Below are 17,487 nucleotides of genomic sequence, written 5' to 3'. Positions count from 1 at the left end.
GTGTTCAAAAGATTTTCCATGTAAACTTTCCGTTTACCTTTCCAGCAGAAGACTTTTTCCCACTGAGCAGCCCACATCCAGATAAAAGGCAAAGAAAGATTACTTTGTGGGATTAGGGTAATTTTTTAACGTTATTGTGAAAAGTCATGGACTTTGGCATACATTGATTATCTCATTTCAACTTGAGCCCAACACCTCGTGCTACAAGTGTAAACCACAATCGGCAACCAAACCCGTTTCATACTCAGCATATAAAGGCCTTTCACACAAACAGTAATTATTTAGCTAATAGAGTTCAATGGGAAATAATTGTTTGAAATCAAACGATTTTCTGTAGTGTACAGGCCAGCTGGGGAACAAGCAATCAATTAATAAAATATACTGTCTCCTAATTGCAGAGTGGGGCTGTACGTACAACCAGGCAGTTCGGTGTGATGCAGGACCACAAAAAGATGATGTGTTTTGCTTAATTGGTTAATGGATTCAAACCCCTTCTGCTGGGGTCCACGCGTGTCCCATCTGCCATCTCCTCCTCTGGCACATCGATCCGGACAATGCCGGGCTCAGAAAAAAAGTCAAAAAAAAAAAAAAGAGGGAAAGAGAAGTAAGGAGGAGTTCCAACGTTCGCTGCCTCCTCCCTGTTTGCGGGGTCTGGGGCTGCTTCTGCACACAGACAGTGCCATGTCAACAGCGAGGCGAGGGTGACATTTCCCTCTCTCTCAATTACATGGGAGCTGTTCACCGCTGGTATAAAACACACACTGCGCTCTTTCAAGATTCATTGTCCTGAGGTCAGCTGGAACTCATTGTCCTTGTTGCCTTGGAACAAGACAAAACTGACATCTGTAAGATTTGCTGTTAAATAATCCAAACCAGGAGTGGGACGGAGCCACACAGAGGAATGGAAACGTTCAGGCGCCATGGTAGAAAATCAGTAATTTAGATACAAAGCACTGATACCCGCCAGCCTGGTGCGCCCTTAGTTTGCTATTGATTGCTTTTCCTAACACTTAACTTCATCCTTTAAATACTGATGTATACTGGAAGTTTCAAAATCGCTGTTTGTCTGCTCATCTTTCCCCAGTATAAATAAATTAAATGTTAAATGGAAATAATCTTTGGATTTCCAGTTATCTTTCTTCGGGTTTGCCTCCCGGTTTAGTGCTGCCACCGGTACTTCTTTCCCACTAAAGTGATGTACGTACCAAACAAAACCGAGCCGTAAAACCATTTTTAAAAACTACACCTCGAATTTGTTGGGCACTCGAGGCAGTACATTAAAAACAATTTGAACAAGAAAAATATATGGGATGAAGGAAAGCTTACACATTTCCCAGCCAGAGCCAACCCAACAGGCTCCCCTCCGGAGTCCTGCTCGCAGGTGGAAAAGCTGCTCGGACGCACGCACAGAGCTCTCCCTGGATGAGCTGCTGATAAATCTAATCCTGAAGGATTGGAAATGAGGTAAAAGAAATTTTGATGAAAATTATGTACATGTACTTTGACAAGCTCATAAACACTGCAGCCATGATAAGTTTTCTTATTTTTTTTTTAAGACCTGACACAACTGTATAAGCCCAAACTCTAATTTTTACAGCCCTGGGTTTGGAGATCTGTCATTGGGAGATATAATGGAAAGAATAATTGCTTGGTGGCTGCACAAACAGGAGATGTGTTGTCAGGCTGCAGTTTGGAGGCTACATCTGGCTTCGGAAATGATTGATGCTGTCTCTGTGTGTGATTTGGGAAACCATTTTTTTCCACATTCTCCCCCCCTCTCCCCGCTAATACAACCGCCACGCTGAACCTTCGCGCAGCCGCAGCGGTTAAATCATTATTAATGAAAACTTTTTATTTATTCCTTTTGCATCTTGGTGGTGTGGCGAGGCAACGTACAGCCCTCGCGGCGAACGTAAGCATGTGATTTCAATTTGAAATTAAAAGTCATGTCTGAATAACAGAACAGCATTCTCATTTCCTAATACTCTGCTTTTTACTACTTTGCATTCAACTGTGAAAAGTCTTTTAAAACTCTGAACAGCAGTAAAACTTGAATGAATTTTTGACCCATTATTGCATAGCGGGTGCGCTTTCCAAGTTGGAGAGACTGCCAAGTTCTCCCCACCTAATATTTCCACTTTAATTGTGCCACTTGAGAAATTTACGTGCCTCAAAATATGGCATGAATCTTACGCTTATTGCAGTATCATTAGCAGCAACATTTAAGCAACATCTGTGTGCTATAGAACTAATTGAAGTAGCAGAAGTGGCAGCTGTAAATCCACAGGAAGATGGCAGTTTGCACCCAGCACTGCTGAGTTAGCGGGTAACTGTCAGCCTGTTCCTGCAATCTGCTCTCGAGGACTACGGTACAGGCACACAATGTCCAAAAAAATACAGCGAGTAGGCTAATGATCCTATTAACCACTTTGCTGCACCAATTTGGCTGTTTTTCCAGTTTCCTTGTTGAATTTCATTATATATTTCACCGTACCAGTAAAAAGTCCAGTATGAGATGCGCTTGCTTTTAAGCCACTTACTTAAGGGAGTAAAGCTCCTCCTTGGTTGAATTAACACACAAACGTTGTGTTGGTTTTTTTTTTTTTTCTTTTCTGGTAGATTCCATATATTTTTCTGTCTTTTTCTTTGTTTAATTTTTCTTCATCACACACGCCTCAGTGAAAAAGAACTTTTACCAACTGTTAATGCTGGTATTTAAAGCAATGACATTTTCCTCCCTGGGATATAACATTTTCAATAATCAATAAAGCTGGGAGGAGGAGGGAAGGCTGAAGTCTTTTTTAGGTGTGTGGGTTAAAACACATCTTCATCTGAGACGGGGACGCTGGGCGTGTGGCCTGCAGAACACCATCCTGGGCACCACCGCTCATTTAACTAATTGGCAATTACGAAAGGAGGAAGATGTTTAAGCTAGCATGTCCTGGTATTACTGTGTAATCCAGGCTTCAGAGTTTAGAATGTCTTGGAGCATTGCTACTATTTTCATCTTTGTTTGATTCTTGGGAGAGGAAAATTGGGTTTTGATACCTTCCAATCCCCAAATTAATCATAGAATCATAGAACAGTTGAGATTGGAAGGGATCTTGAAGATCATCCAGTTCCACCCCCCCTGCCATGGGCAGGGACACCTCCCAGTGGCTCAGGCTGCCCAAGGCCCATCCTGGCCTGGAACACCTCCAGGGATGGGGCAGCCACAGCTTCCCTGGGCAACCTGGGACAGGGCCTCACCACTCTCATGGGGAAGAAATGCTTCCTTATGTGTAGCCTAAATCTGCCCCTCTCCAATTCATAGCCATTGCCCCTTGTTCTATCCCCGCAAGCCTTTGTAAACAGCCCCTCTCCAGCTTTCTTGTAGCCCCTTCAGGTACTGGAAGGTCACTAAAAGACCTCAGAGCCTTCTCTTCTCCAGTCTGAACAACCCCAACTCTCTCAGCCCGTCCTCGTTTGGGAGGTGCTCCAGCCCTTGAATCATCTTTGTAGCCCTCCTCTGGACCTGCTCTGACTGCTCCAGGTGGCATTAATGTGGGGAAGGTAACTAAATGTTAAAAATAAATGCTTCGGTGTGAAGGCAGTGTATTTTTTGGAGACCCCACATTAGCAACAGCTGTGCTCAGGCTTCCTTTCAGCTGCTCAGTGCATCCCCCTGCTCCTACTGGCTGCTCTTGCCCCGTGTTGGTCCCACAGCCCTCGGGAGCTGGGAAGGGGCCGGAGAAGACCCTCACCATGGTGTGTTTGCCAATGGTCCAGGTTCATTAGAAACCCGGCACGTCCGCCAGGCTGCCATGTGACAGACTGGGAGCTGCCGGTATTTGTTGTCTTAATGCACAAGTACTCGGGGACTGAACTGATAAGGAAAAAACTGTTCTGAATCTGCTGAACTACACGCTTAGGGTGGCACAGACCCGCGCAATATTGAAAATCAATAGTCACGTGGCGGTTTAAAGGTTAGAGGTCTCCTGAATTAACTTTCTAGTACTAAATTACCAGCCCTTGGGTTTTTTTTTTGTTTGTTTGTTTATTTATTTATTTATTTCCCATTTTGTAATGACTGGAGAGATGCATTGACTTTAAAGATGCGTAGCTTGCACCCAGTTTGTGCTCGGAGTGAAAAGGGAAAACAACAAAACCTTTTAATACTTGCTGTGATGATTTAAATGTTAAGGCATTTCTCATGAGTCAAATCAGATGGAATTGGAAGGTATATGGCAATGTCAAATACGGTAATGGAGCTGTGAGCTTTATTAGAAGCCTGACAATGAAACTACAGCTTTAGTATTTTAATTCACATCTGTATAGCGCCTGTACTTGTGCGATGTGTAACATGTATATTGATGCATATTTTATGTTTAACAATATTTAGAAAATGTAAAGAAACAGTATTATTTGAAATATTGAACAAATAATATTGTCACAAATAAACTGAATGTTTAGAGCTGAAGCCTGTGAAGATTCACACGTTGCTTTGCACCCATGAATGCAGTGCACTCCTGAGGACTGGCCTGGCGTGTAGATACTCACACACGGCAGCACCTTCACGACTTGTCTTTAGCTCCTTTGATTGCAGGTACTGCAAAATCCATTTTTTTTTTTTTAATTTAATTGAATAGATTTTTTATTTAAATATATTCTGCCATTTTCTTTTTCTTGTTTTCATTCCCCTATGTACGCTGGCAGCTTGAATTTCGATACTGAATATTTGCAGCCTGGGTTAGCCTTCATCAGAACGACCAAGAGGGAGCTGGGTCCCGGCAACACAACGGAGTCAGCGCTGTGGTGGTGGTGCACTTGGCAAACACCCTGGGAGACATTCCGGTGGGCTGACTATTAACTGACTTTGTATGAACCAGCTCTGCAGCTCTGGTGGGGCAATAAGCAGTGGTGTCAGGCAGCCAGACACAATGACAATGAGCTGGAGCTTCCTGGGGTGCTTTGCACCCCCCTCTCCAGAGGAACATCCTGATGAGCTGGGGCAGCCTAGGGTTTTGGGACATCCCTTTGTGCTGGATGTCCACCCTGGGTAACTGCATTGAAGAATGGTCTGAAACAGCCACTAAGGCTCCTTAACAGGATGCTAAGGAGATGTGGCAGGGAAAAAAAAAACCTTCCAGGAACATCAGACATTGCTAAAGCTTTTTCTTTCTAGGTCTCAGACGCTTCCCCAAAGCCTTATTTCTAGAAATACTCAGCTGTTTTAAGATTTATTGACTATGTGCAGCTTAAATTTGTTTTTCTCTTATCGCAGTGCAACTGCACAGACGTGCACCATCCCAGCCAGGAAGAGGCAGCCAGATGCTTATCTGCCTGGGTGCTGGAGCTGGGACGGTGTCACGGCGTGGCCACAGTGGTTTGGTTTGCCAACTCTCACCGACCGTGGGTCCCAGGCAGAGCTGGAAACACAGCCGAGTGAACGGTGGCATGTGGAAAAGGACATGTGCTGTTGGACATACCGATATGTGAAACCTGGCACCTATTTTTCAGAGATGTTTGGTGCGTTAAATATCCAAAATAAAGGGAAAAGATCTGAGATAGCCACTCAGGCTTAATTACTGAACTAAACAAAGCACCTTTAACCCTCCCCCCCCCCCCAACTACATATTGTATTATTTTGCCAGACAAACTGCTGTCTCTTGTTTTAAAAATAAATTGTGAACTTAACCTTTTCAGCTCTGGCATTTCCAGGCTCTCTGCTAATAAGTGTCAGATCCATCCCTGTCACCGACATGTCCAAGTTCTGTTTATTTTCAGGTGCCTTCCACCTTCAACTTGAACACAAAGTCTGCAAACACACACCACAGGCACATTCCCAAAACTTTAACCGAAGACACACATTGCATTTTAATACACAGAAGGATGAAGACCAAGTTGTAACTAATAAAACAAAAACCTGCTGCTAAGTGGCTGCGAGGGCGCAGTCTCAGGCAATACTTGAGCACGTACACAATTTTACCTGCGTGAACAGCCCTACTCACTTAATATGGAATTCATGTACCCACAAATTCACACACAAATGGGGTTATATCAAGGAACAAACCAGAAAAATCTTCCTCTGTTGATCTGAGATTTCTGCAGTCATAAACTTTTGATTAGATAATGATATAGTCTATCACAGATAAAAGTTTCTAGTGGAGTTTTTCCTCAGTTACTGTGTTCATAAAAATCTACAGATTGCTGATGTAATGCGTGGACACAGAAGGATTCAGTGCTGCTATGGGTCATTTTTTTTTTTTTGAGGAAAAAAGACCTGCGATTTTAAAAACAATATTTTAAAGCATAGCTTGAATTGACATTTTCTCTTTTACATATACACAAAATAATCCTAAAGAAACGTTAAGATTTGTTTTTTATAACTGTCATTCTTAACTAGCGCACAATTATCTTTATATTTATTTCTATCAGCAATCTGATTACTTCCCATACTACTTCTGGACCATGCTTGCACTACAGAAATAATTTTAATTGAACATTTATTAAAATAAATGCTTTGTCAGGATATACCCACTCCATCTGGCTGCACTGGACAGGCATTATTTCCTGGATGTGTCTGCTTTATACAACGTCTTCTCCCACAGCTCTCACTGACTACCAGAGATCGTGATTAGATTGTTGTGGATTTTGCTCAGCAGCCTTTTCTGCCACAGCCCTTTCTGTCTCGCGGACATTAGCTTATGCCCACACTCTCCACAGGACTCTTCCTCTTCTGCTGCACAGAACAGGGTTTATTCTGGAAGAACGTTGTTAGCCCACCAATCTGACAAAAGGCAGAGATTTTCTATAAATAACCCACCCTGCGAGGCTGGATGAGCTGTATATTTTTTCTTTTGGTTCTACGTGCACGGTAACAATTACAGAAATAAGAGTTTTGATAAGAAAAAAAAATGAATCCAGTTCTCAGCATTAAAATTCAGCCCTTGAAAATAAAATAAGACACTCTTTCCCCTCTATCCCTGCCCACAGCAGTCACCTATCGACAAACAGGCTCTGGGCACTATAAAGCCGTTTTTTAGCACACTTTTTCACTTAGGAACAAAACATTATTTTTATTGCTGGCATCATGAACAAACACAAAACAAATAGGAGATGCAGAATTAAAGAAACAGCAGCATTGCACAGTTAATCCTCTATTCATTATTGTATCAAAGCACTTTTTTGTTACTTCTGCCGTGATTCATCTTAAAGAAAGCCACTATTTTTACAGCGTATCTCCTTCAACCCCAAACCAGTCCACATGCTTCTTTCTCTGGTCAGACCATGGAAGATCTAAAACGGTTACTTCTCACAGCAGGGGAAGTGGTGACTCTCAAAACATCAGAAGGTAGCTTAATATTCACCAAACCGTTTGGGTTTTATTTATTTCTCATCAAAAGTCTATATGGCCTGAATAATAGCAATTGCAAACACTGCATCCCCCTAAACTTTTAGAATTTTTTTCCTGTGCACCAGTTTTCACTCCTCCTTTGACAGCGCCGAGGACAAACTTCCTTCGTATTTTTCTGGGAGGTCCTTCTGTTTTTAGCATTCCTGCTCTATGCTAAAGTGCCCCGAGACAACCAGGAGCTCTCTGCAGGGTTCTGTGGTGCCCACGAATGTTTGTGCAAGGTGGATGGATCACCCAGTAATTTGTATATTTACCACCACTGGGGGCATTGAGCGAGGTGAGGGCTTTCCTCTTCCCAAGGATGGCACATCTCCTCTCACAGAGATACGATAGCTCAACAATTCCCAGAGCCCTCTTGCATCAAGAAACTGTAGTGTTTGTGCCCTTCGTTATGATATTCAAAGCAGGGCCACTGTAGGGAATTGAGCAAGCAGATAATTTTCTCATGAGGTTTCCTGGTTTTAGGGTTGCTTGTATTGATATGACCCTTGTGTAAGTGTGAAGAAATATTTAGTATCAAAAGGATATTTTGGGTCAGCTCAACAGCACTAAGGTGCCTGCAAAGTCCCAGATATAGCTCAGGATCCATGGTATCACGGAACTGCTCTGAAACAAACATACATAGATTATCTGGGGATTCCAGATATGGATAAAGAATAAACAAAGACTGTACCTTTTTTTTCTCATTCAGAAGTACCCTGACTTGCTAAGAGGCACTGCCCCAGGAGGGTAACTCTGCAGTTTCCTCTCTTGAGGGTAAACCAGCAAAATTTTGGAAAGTTTTGGGTTGGGACACATCTAATCCCCACCTTTGCTTTAGCTGTAGTTTCCACAGTCCGGTGAGACCTTTTCTTCATAGCTGGATGTGGCTTCTAAAATGTGTGTAAACACAACAGCAGTCTCTAAATGAGGCTGCATTTCTTTGCAGGAGGAAAACCGTAGAGTCGTATTTGAAAGGAATTTATTTAAATTTCATGGCCAGCTGATACTAAAACACACGGCACAGTGCAACAACACAACATCTCTGAAGACTTAAGAAGCTTTCATGGGCTTTTAAGTCTTTGCAGATAATTGGGCTGCTGCAGATCCAAAAGCAGAAATGAAAACTAAGTAGCAGAGCACCTGATCTAAACCCCAGAGGTCACAGTCCCCGGCGGATACTTCCCATTGCTTTCAAACACTTAGCTCAAACCCGATGGGAACCATGTGCTGAAGATGACTCAGCTAAAGGAAATGTTGGGATGATGAGCGATGTGAAGGAAGATGAGAAATTAGTCTTAAATAAAAATGGCTGTGGTGAAGAGGTAGCACAGACTTCATCCAAACTCAGGAAAGTTGGCAGGAGACACAGCTGGGACAGCTAACCAAAGGGATTTTCCATACCATATGACATCATGCTCGGCATGCAAAGCTGGGAGAAGAAGAAAGAAGGGGGAGACATTCAGATTTATGGAGTTTTGTCTTCCCAAGTAACCATCATGTGTGATGGAGCCCTCTTTTCCTGGAGACAGCTGAACAGCTGTCTGCCGATGGGAAGTTGTGAATGAATTCCTTGCTCTGCTTTGCTTGCGTGCACAATTTTGCTTTACTTATTAAACCGTCTTTATCTCAACCCACGAGTTTTCCTCACTTTTACTCTTCTGATTCTCTCCCCTATCCCTACCGGGGTGGGGGTGAGGGGAATGCATGAGCAGCTGTGGGGTGCTTAGTTGCCGGCTGGGGTTAAACCACGACAAACAGGGATCAGAGGAATTTGGAAGTAAAAACAAAGTGCAAGCTTTGAGTAGTTTGATATTCCAGGATAACTTATATATCCCTAATAACTGCCCCCTGAGCATGTTGGGTACACATAATTTTGCTCAGTGTTTGAGCTGCAATATTTCTATGAGAACTTAATTTGAAAATGATGGAGTAATTTTAATTTAACAGAATTTCTTCATTAATGGGTGGTGCATGGTGTCTAATCAACAGTCAATGTATTTGGTTTATTGACTTCTGTTGTCAGGCAGTGAAGACTATGACTCACAGGCACTTACCACACACTGTAGTTTTTCTTATTCTGAAAGCTTTTCTGCTGTATATGGTTAGAGTTGTTCCCTGTCCAAGGAAGTAATGAATTCACTATAAAATCTTGACATTAATTATTCCTGTGACTGCGATAGCAATAAGGAGGCCTAGTTTTTCTCAAAGAATTGTAGATAAACATGACTTTGTAATTACATTTTCCTTAATAACTGATTGATATATTTGCTGGTTATCAAGCTACAAAAATGAATTTTGAGGGAAGATGACCACAAGTTACAAAAATGAATTTTGAGGGAAGATGACCGCAAGCCAGGTTGAGATCCAGATGGGGATAGTTTTCATGCTCAAGGATGTTCAGATCTGCGACCGGGGCTCAAGGTTGTCCTTGTTTTCTGTTTAAAAGGTGCATATTAAGCTTCAAATAGGATCTATGTCCTCATCCAGCTCCTCTGCAGAGAATTGGGGTGGAACAAGGCGGCCAGTAGCCTGACCCCAACCATATTCCAGTCTCTCCCAGCTCTGTGGGGCCGTAACGGATGGGTCCTGTGTCTCTCTTCCGAAGGCTGCCACCAAAGTGTGCAAAGGATCTACCTCAAGTTTTGCCGCCTTGCTCAGCAGTGGCAGCAGATCGGCGATTTGTCCAGGAGCCTCCAAGGCACAGGCACGTAATTCACTGTCAAATGTTTTGTCTTTGGCACAAAACACTGGAATTTGGAGAGTACCACAAACCAAAGGGGTTTAATGGTTGACCATGTAATACAGAAACAAAGTTGGGCAAAAAGTATACGCATGTGTATGGTAAACACCTCAAATCACACATTTCCTGCTTAAAAGGTTAGACAGAAATGTAAGGGTAACTCGCAATGAAAGTCAAGCTGTGGAAAAAAAAAAAAAAGGATCCAAGAGGCAGCCCTGAGGAGAGGAGTACCATCAGAAACTCATGTGTCAAGAACAGATGATCTGCCCATCATAATTAAAGGGAAAGATGAAAAAAATCTCAAGAAACCAGGAGATGCCAGGGAAATTTCAGTGGAGTGGTAGCTTTTCACTCAGACAACAGGAAACGAGGAGGAGAGGAGTCAGTAAGAAGCAGTTCACAGCAGAGACAGCTATTCTTAGATGACAGAACTTCCCAGGCTCTGTGCTCAACCTGTGATTAAGCACCAAGACACACAAAGCACCGGCTGAGACCAGGAGCCATCCTCCTAATGCATGTCACAAACTTCATAACTACACTTGGAACGAGACAACAGCAAGTTAAATTCCTGGATCACTGTCACTGTGTCACTTACAGAAGAAGTTGCACCAGGGAACAGTTGGCTATTGGAGTAATTTGAATGGAAATGTCAGTTTTCACAACCTATGATTTGAGGTAAGTGCCCTGCTATTATACAGCAGCTCTGTCAAGCAGCCAGAGCCGAGTGCACACTGCTACCTCCTCTCGGCAAACACATCCTTGTCTTTGCTCCTGCCCCAGCATCCACCTGCAACTGGAAAAATTAACATTTCCTCCTATGCATCACCTTTTGTGATCTCAGTGAAGAACAGGTCACGTGGCCAAACATTCACTGCGTCTTACCATGTCCTGACCTGAATTTCATTTTAATTTTGTATTCTTTTCGAAGGTATGTGCTTCAAAAACATATAGAAACCGAGCTCTTTCTGAATAAATTGATTAATCGAGATTCGCGTTGACCTCTGGGCGGGTTTTGTCTGACTAAGGACTTCAGAATATGGTCGATATGTCGTACTGCTAAATACTTGCAGAAGTTGCTACATAAGGTTGTACACATCTTACACACGTTTGTGACAGTTTCAGTCGATTTCCTGTGCTGCGTGGGTAAAAAGTACCCGCTGTGCAGAAATGCCACAGTTTTGTATAGCACCTGCCCTTCGGTAACACCTTTACATGTATTATATATACCTTTACACAGATATTTTGGTATTTGGAAGGAATCCAGCGCACAACTTGTGTGCTGATTTGCCTAGATAGATTCAGAAGGAAATATCATTAAACTCGTGTATCTATTGAGTAGAGAAGCTCTCGAATGTTTAACTTCAATCAGTTTAACACCAATTTAAACCATACTGATGTAGAAGCATTCGAACACATCATCCCCTCAGATTAACTAAATCACAGCCTTCGTGACACCAGAATAAAAGCACGTGCAGACCTCACCTAAAGAGAACAGAAAATAAAAGCAGAAAACACTGGTTAGGAGTAATCCAGCTCGCAGAAGGATGGAAAGTAAAGGGGAGTTATATAGGAAAACGAAGTTGTCATGAGTGGCAAAAGGCATTGCTGCCATCCCTTTCTGAGCCAGCCTGGAGGATAACCATCACTCAGTGCTGAGACCATCCTCTTTCCGGACAAGCGGTGCCAATTACCTGTTGCATTGTCTGTACCCACCAGCCAGAGTGCACAGCCAGATCCCACACAGCTAAAATAGTTCTACATCTGCAATTTGAAAGAAGGAGAAATAATTGCCCCAAGAGATCTTCTCGTCCCTCTGGATGAGTTTACCAAGCTCTGGGAGGTTTGCTTCGTTGAGCTCCGGTGCTGGGAAGCAGCAATGGGATACGTGTCTTCTGTGGGTTTCTCCTCCTTGGAGAAAAGAAGAGATGCAACAGGGGGATATCTATACTTCACTGTCCTCTATATGCTGGGAATGATGAAGAAACTATTATGCTATTTATGCATTGCCCAAAGTGCCACTGACGTTGGGGTGTCTCCAGGCAAAGTAAGGCACAACTACTACTATTATTTTTACTTTGAAAGGAGTGGCTTATGGAGTCAGTAAATATGTGTTGTTTTTTTTTTTTTTTAATGCTAAACATAGATACGGTGGGAGAAAAAGACTCCTACAATACGTGAAGCGAAAGAAATGGAAAACAAGCCAAATTTAGATTTTGCCTGCAGGATAATTGACAAGCCAAGAAGTTTTCCTGGCTTCAAAACAGCTACTCAGATCACAGGTGGTTGTATTCTTAAAGGGTAAAAAGCAAAGCTATCTCGTTTTATGGCATCTTTCTCAGGCATCCTACTCTGTTGCAGTCACCAGGCTTTTATGTGTGCCCAGGCAGAAGAGGCTGGATCCTGTTGCAACACTCTGTTGGACTATAAACCAATGATATTTGCTTTACCTGTGCACTATCTTCCGTGGAACAAAACAACATTTACATCTGGGATCAATTTGCTTGAAATTAAAGTGCAGCTGCTATATCTCTTCTGCATCAAAAGTATAGTGTTAAGGCTATAACATACAGACAGTTACACATTACTTTGCATTGTAATATTTAGATTTGTGTCATTTTCCATCTGAAGTAAAAAGCGTCTTTAAATAAATGAGTGATCTTATACTACATATTTTATGGGCTGTGTACTCAGCAAGATATATCTACATTTGCAATGTGCGTATACTCATCTCCAATTTCAAACTACGTATTTAGACCTTGAATTTTAATGCCTAAATGAAAATGCAGTGTACGAATAATTTTGACTGTATGCTCAGAAAAGTTCTGCTGTGTTTGTACAGGAGGGTGAGATGAGTTTTGTAGTATTGTCAGGTAAAATAGGAGCTTTTCCAGGCGGTCACTGCAGATCCTTTCCCACTCCCCTGTGCTCTCCCACAATGCCCGCACGCCCTTTAAAGCAGTGATGCACAAGGTTTTTGACAGGGAGGGTCACACTGGCAGCTCACCAGCAGCCAGAGGGCTGCCTGCAATTACCATCTGCATTTCCCTAAGCAGACACATGGTCCTTACAGAGAGACAAACGCACGGGGCTTTTATTATTTACATGCAAGTTGCTGCAAACCCATCCAAAGAGAGACCGTGAGTTTGGTATCTGTGAAAAAGTCACTGCAGCTACAGAGTGATTCCTGATGCTGTGCCCAGCGGGACTGGGCTCTGAAGTGTGTCCCTGAGGTTCCCTTCTGCTGTTTGCCTCTTCTGGACATGTGCTACCCAGTAGCTGTGCCAACAGAAATTGTCAGGAAGGGGTGATATCTACCACTTTATCACCTGAAACAGTGTCCTCCAGCTGCAGGTCACAGGTTTGGCTCTGCACCGTGTGGCCATGGACATGAACTACTATTACCTGGTCATCCAGGAACAGTGGTTTGAGTCGTATTTTGCTCTTTGTCATCAGAAGCCGACATCAAGGCAACCCTCCAGTTGTGTCCTGCCATGCTGCCGGTGCCTTTGGACCTCCAGCAGCGGGTAAGGAGTCCAAGAGGATGTTCACCATGGGGATGCAGCCCACTGGTGACTGCACAGATAGGACATTTACCATTGCTTTTTGATATAACTTATCCACACACAAAGGCTCACACTTATTGGCATCAAATGGCAAAAGGCAGACAGCAAAGTGCAACTAAAACCACCATTTTCTGAAGTCTGGGGACAATTTGGCTCCAAGGCTCCCTGTTGGTTTTACTCAACACTACCACCTCCTAACATGTAAGGTTCCATATTTTAATTCCTCCCTAGATCACCAAATTCAAGTCTGATTGATTGCTGACAGTTAAATATCGCAGCTGGCAGAACTGTGTAGGGAATGTAATGCATCCCAGCTTCCATAAGGGAGCAATGAGTTGTTAAAAGTTCTGGTGCCCTCCAACGGTTTTGGGGGCTCTTCTCCAGGGTTCTGCTGTACCCCCAAATCTTAGGAAAATGGCAAGAGCTGTACTAAAATGTCCTTCTGAAACCAACGCTATTAACATGCTTTTGCTTTCCAAAAGGAAAGGAATAAGCTATGTGACACTGGAAAGAGGACTCATCTAAATTTTCATAGAGTTTTCCTCTATGGTTGATAAATGGAATTTTTCCAGTTTCCCAGAGAAAACAGTCTCTCTAGTTTAAAAACCATATCTAACTCCATAATTCTCAGATTGTTTTACTGCTAATGGTAAGAAACAATTTAAGAGAAAGCCCAAGAAAACAACTCTGCAGGATAACAGCTACTGAGCACAGAGCAGGGCAATTTAGTGAAATCAAGATCAATGGTTATGAAGGGTCATTTCAAATACAGAGTATTCTACATGAAAGCGTAGCACGTTGGTCGAAACAAAAAATGGAAGTGCAACATTTTCCAGCTGTCATTTCCTCCCAGCAACTGCAATATTTTGTGTTTTGGTGAAGCTGAATTGTAATTCTTTTTTTGCAAGAGTCATACATATGCTGCAGCCCCCGCACAAGGCTCAAATCGGCTGCACAGGAACTACAGCAGATAAAATGCTGTAGGACCTCAACACTTTCTGCTCCAGCTTTGGTTAAAAAAAGGAACTTTTCCAGTGCAACTTGCAGCGGTCGACATAAAGATGCAAGACTGTGAAAGACAGGATGGTGCTGATCTAAAAGAGTCAGATTATGTGCCTGGTCTTCATCCACTGCCTGGAGAAAAGAGACAACCAATTAGTCCAACACAGCTTCTTTGCCATATCCAGGTTGGAAAACAGATTGAAGGGGTCAAAAAATTCAGAAGGCTCCACATGATCTGACATTTGCCTTGTCACAATTTTCTTGACAACCAGAAGGTTGGAGACAGTTTGCTGGTCATCAGGAGCGGCAGTACGGCAAGACTGATTACCGAGCGGGGGGATGAGAAACCGGTCAATTAGTGGCTGCTTGTTCTCAAAACAGTGATTTCTTCAATAACTCAGGATGAGTTTAGTCGTCTTATTTTAGAGGACAAATATGCTGTAAAATACTTGCTGGAGTATACAAACATTTCTTTAGTCTGCAGCCTCCTGGTGTTGCTTCCGCAGCTACGGAAGTGATCTCCAATTCAAGCTATATTCGGAGGTTCAAATTTCATTCCAGTGCTACCCTTTTTGCACTTGATTGCATTTGCACAATAATCTCTGCTGCAAAATGCATCGGTGGTGGTTGAAGCGACCTTTGTGAACAATATACTGGTTTCATTTCAATTTTTGCTTTTACTCCCCGGTTTCATTTTGGTCATATTAAATATAACTCTCCACAAAATTAATTCTTTGTATGGGAATTTTCTCAGCCCATGATATGGGTGTGGACACTCACCTTAAATTATTGGTTCCGTGCCTTCAGCACGAGGTCTGTACCTGCTCTGACTGCTACTTCGGTACTACCACCGTACAGTCATACGCTGACTCCTTTTCCTTTAGCTATTCTGCATATGTCTGATTTTTTTTGGTGTCTGTTATCTACTGCAAGGACAAATCTATGCAATATATCGATGTCATTTTATATATAAAAAACAGAATAGCTTTGTATTTGTCCCCCATATTCTGTGATGTAATCCCACCCGTACTATCACCCATTTGTCACAGTTGCTGCAAGGAGCTGGGGTTCAACCTCCTCACTTGCCCGGCCCTGTTGCCAGGGTTAAGGAGAAAATAAAAAGGCAAATAGCCCTGAGAACAGGAATTATGTGTTTTATAAAAAATAGGACATTTTGATAGGTAGTGGTTGAGATCCTTTCTACTAACCCACACCTACTGGGCGTACTCTGTACCACAGGTATGGTTTTGCCGTTCCTTGTGCCTCTTGAAGTAGCTGCCTCTTTGCTTTGCTAACGGTGATTCACCTCACAATCCCCTGGACAGGGTGTTTCCCATGATGCGATTTGGAAAAAGGTTTAAAAAACCTACTGCAGCCCAAATAAACCTTCTCATTGGTGGAAATCTGGCATTGGTCAGACGTTCAGTCATAGCTTCAGTCTCACAAAGAGGGGTCTCAACACACATGGTTTTCTCCCTCCAAACTAATTTATACGAAATAAGGCTATGTTTCAGAAAGCCTTTCAAAGAGACACAACAGCTGTAGTAGCCTGTCCCAAGGGGATGCGTTAAGGACAACTTTCTGCAGGTTCTAGATAAAATAAAAGACATTTTCTCTTTCTTTCCTCAGCACATAGTCTTGACCTGACTGAGTCTTGCCGAGCCCTTTGGCTGCACAATGTGCCTTCGCTGGCGTCACCCCGGCTGTTGAGGGCAAGGGCTGGGACCGCAGTGCAGGACATGATCTCTTCTGTTTTCCTGCGAATTACCACGGTGGCCTGTCAGATCACCTCTCCTCTGCTCCACGTGCTCCTCCTCTGCTCATGACTACTGCCCGCTGCTCCTCATTCCGCTGTAGGCAGCACAGGCTCGCCAGGGACCCAGGAGGGCACCGGGAAACACAACCGAGTCAAAGGGGAAAGGGCGGATGGACACAGCAGATTGCTTTCCAGCCATCCCAGCTGATTACTCAAGTATCATCCATATTCCAGCTGGAAAACACAAAGTTTGTCATCATGTCATTTTAACTTGGTCTGTAAATGATGATTCAGTACAACAGCTCACGCGGCAACATTCTATCAGCTCTTAAAACCCTCTGAATCTCTTGGGGGCTCTTCCTACAGAACTCCAGGCAACGCACACCTTGGGTGAAGCGCTACCCCAGGTCTCTTACGAGAAGAATATCTGTAACTAAAAAGATAAAATGGCTTTGGGAACAAATTTTGCTTGTGAGTGTTTTGATCTGAAAAATAATTTCATTGCCCCAGTTATTCAACTATCGAAAGACTGCTGCTTGCTCATTGCCCCCTAAAATTACAACCTGCATTTAGGCATCATCCTGCTGGTATTTTCAAAACCATATAAAATGTGTTTGCGTCAGAAAAGCAGAAATAAGGACCACGTTCGAGGCTTACACGTTCAAAAATTCCGGGCCATAATTAACATTGAACTTCCTAGGAAAGTTCAGCCTTGATAGTAAAGTCAATAAACAAAAGCAATATAAAACCATGACAGTAGACACCAATGGAAATACAGTGCTTTTTCCTTCTGCTTGCCAGAGCTGTAAAGATTTAAGTCAAGTCTGGATCAAAACCCACTCGGGATCCCCTCTCCTGGTGTCCCGCCCTCATACTACGGCTATGGCTTTAACAGGGTGCTGCTGAAGGCTCAGCAGAGCTGTGCCACGCGGGCGAGCTCAGATCCAAATTAAAGAATGACTCAAATGGCCTACTTTGAACTGAGACACAAGTTTTCTATATGGAATTAGGTCATCTCGGCGTTTGTTGGAAAGTGAAAATTACATCA

The 17,487-nt window shown here is 43.0% G+C and overlaps 1 protein-coding gene across 6 annotated transcripts in view; it reads left to right on the top strand.

The window, feature by feature from the left end:
* Positions 1–5,811, top strand: part of EBF3 (EBF transcription factor 3) — a 139,654-nt gene extending 133,843 nt beyond the window's left edge. For 4 of the 6 annotated variants that reach the window (XR_008450740.1, XR_008450739.1, XR_008450737.1 and 1 more), the window contains 2 exons: positions 4,453–4,585; positions 5,264–5,811. The gene's annotated coding sequence lies outside the window, so the exon portion shown is untranslated. Of the gene's footprint in view, positions 1–398; positions 1,400–4,452; positions 4,586–5,263 lie in introns of those variants that run through there. The other 2 variants (XR_008450736.1, XR_008450738.1) reach the window with 2 other exon arrangements.
* Positions 5,812–17,487: the final 11,676 nt, after the last annotated feature.

Source organism: Cuculus canorus, chromosome 7 (genome assembly GCF_017976375.1).
Source record: "Cuculus canorus isolate bCucCan1 chromosome 7, bCucCan1.pri, whole genome shotgun sequence".
Lineage (NCBI taxonomy): Eukaryota > Metazoa > Chordata > Aves > Cuculiformes > Cuculidae > Cuculus > Cuculus canorus.
This window is presented reverse-complemented; position numbering and strand designations above follow the sequence as displayed.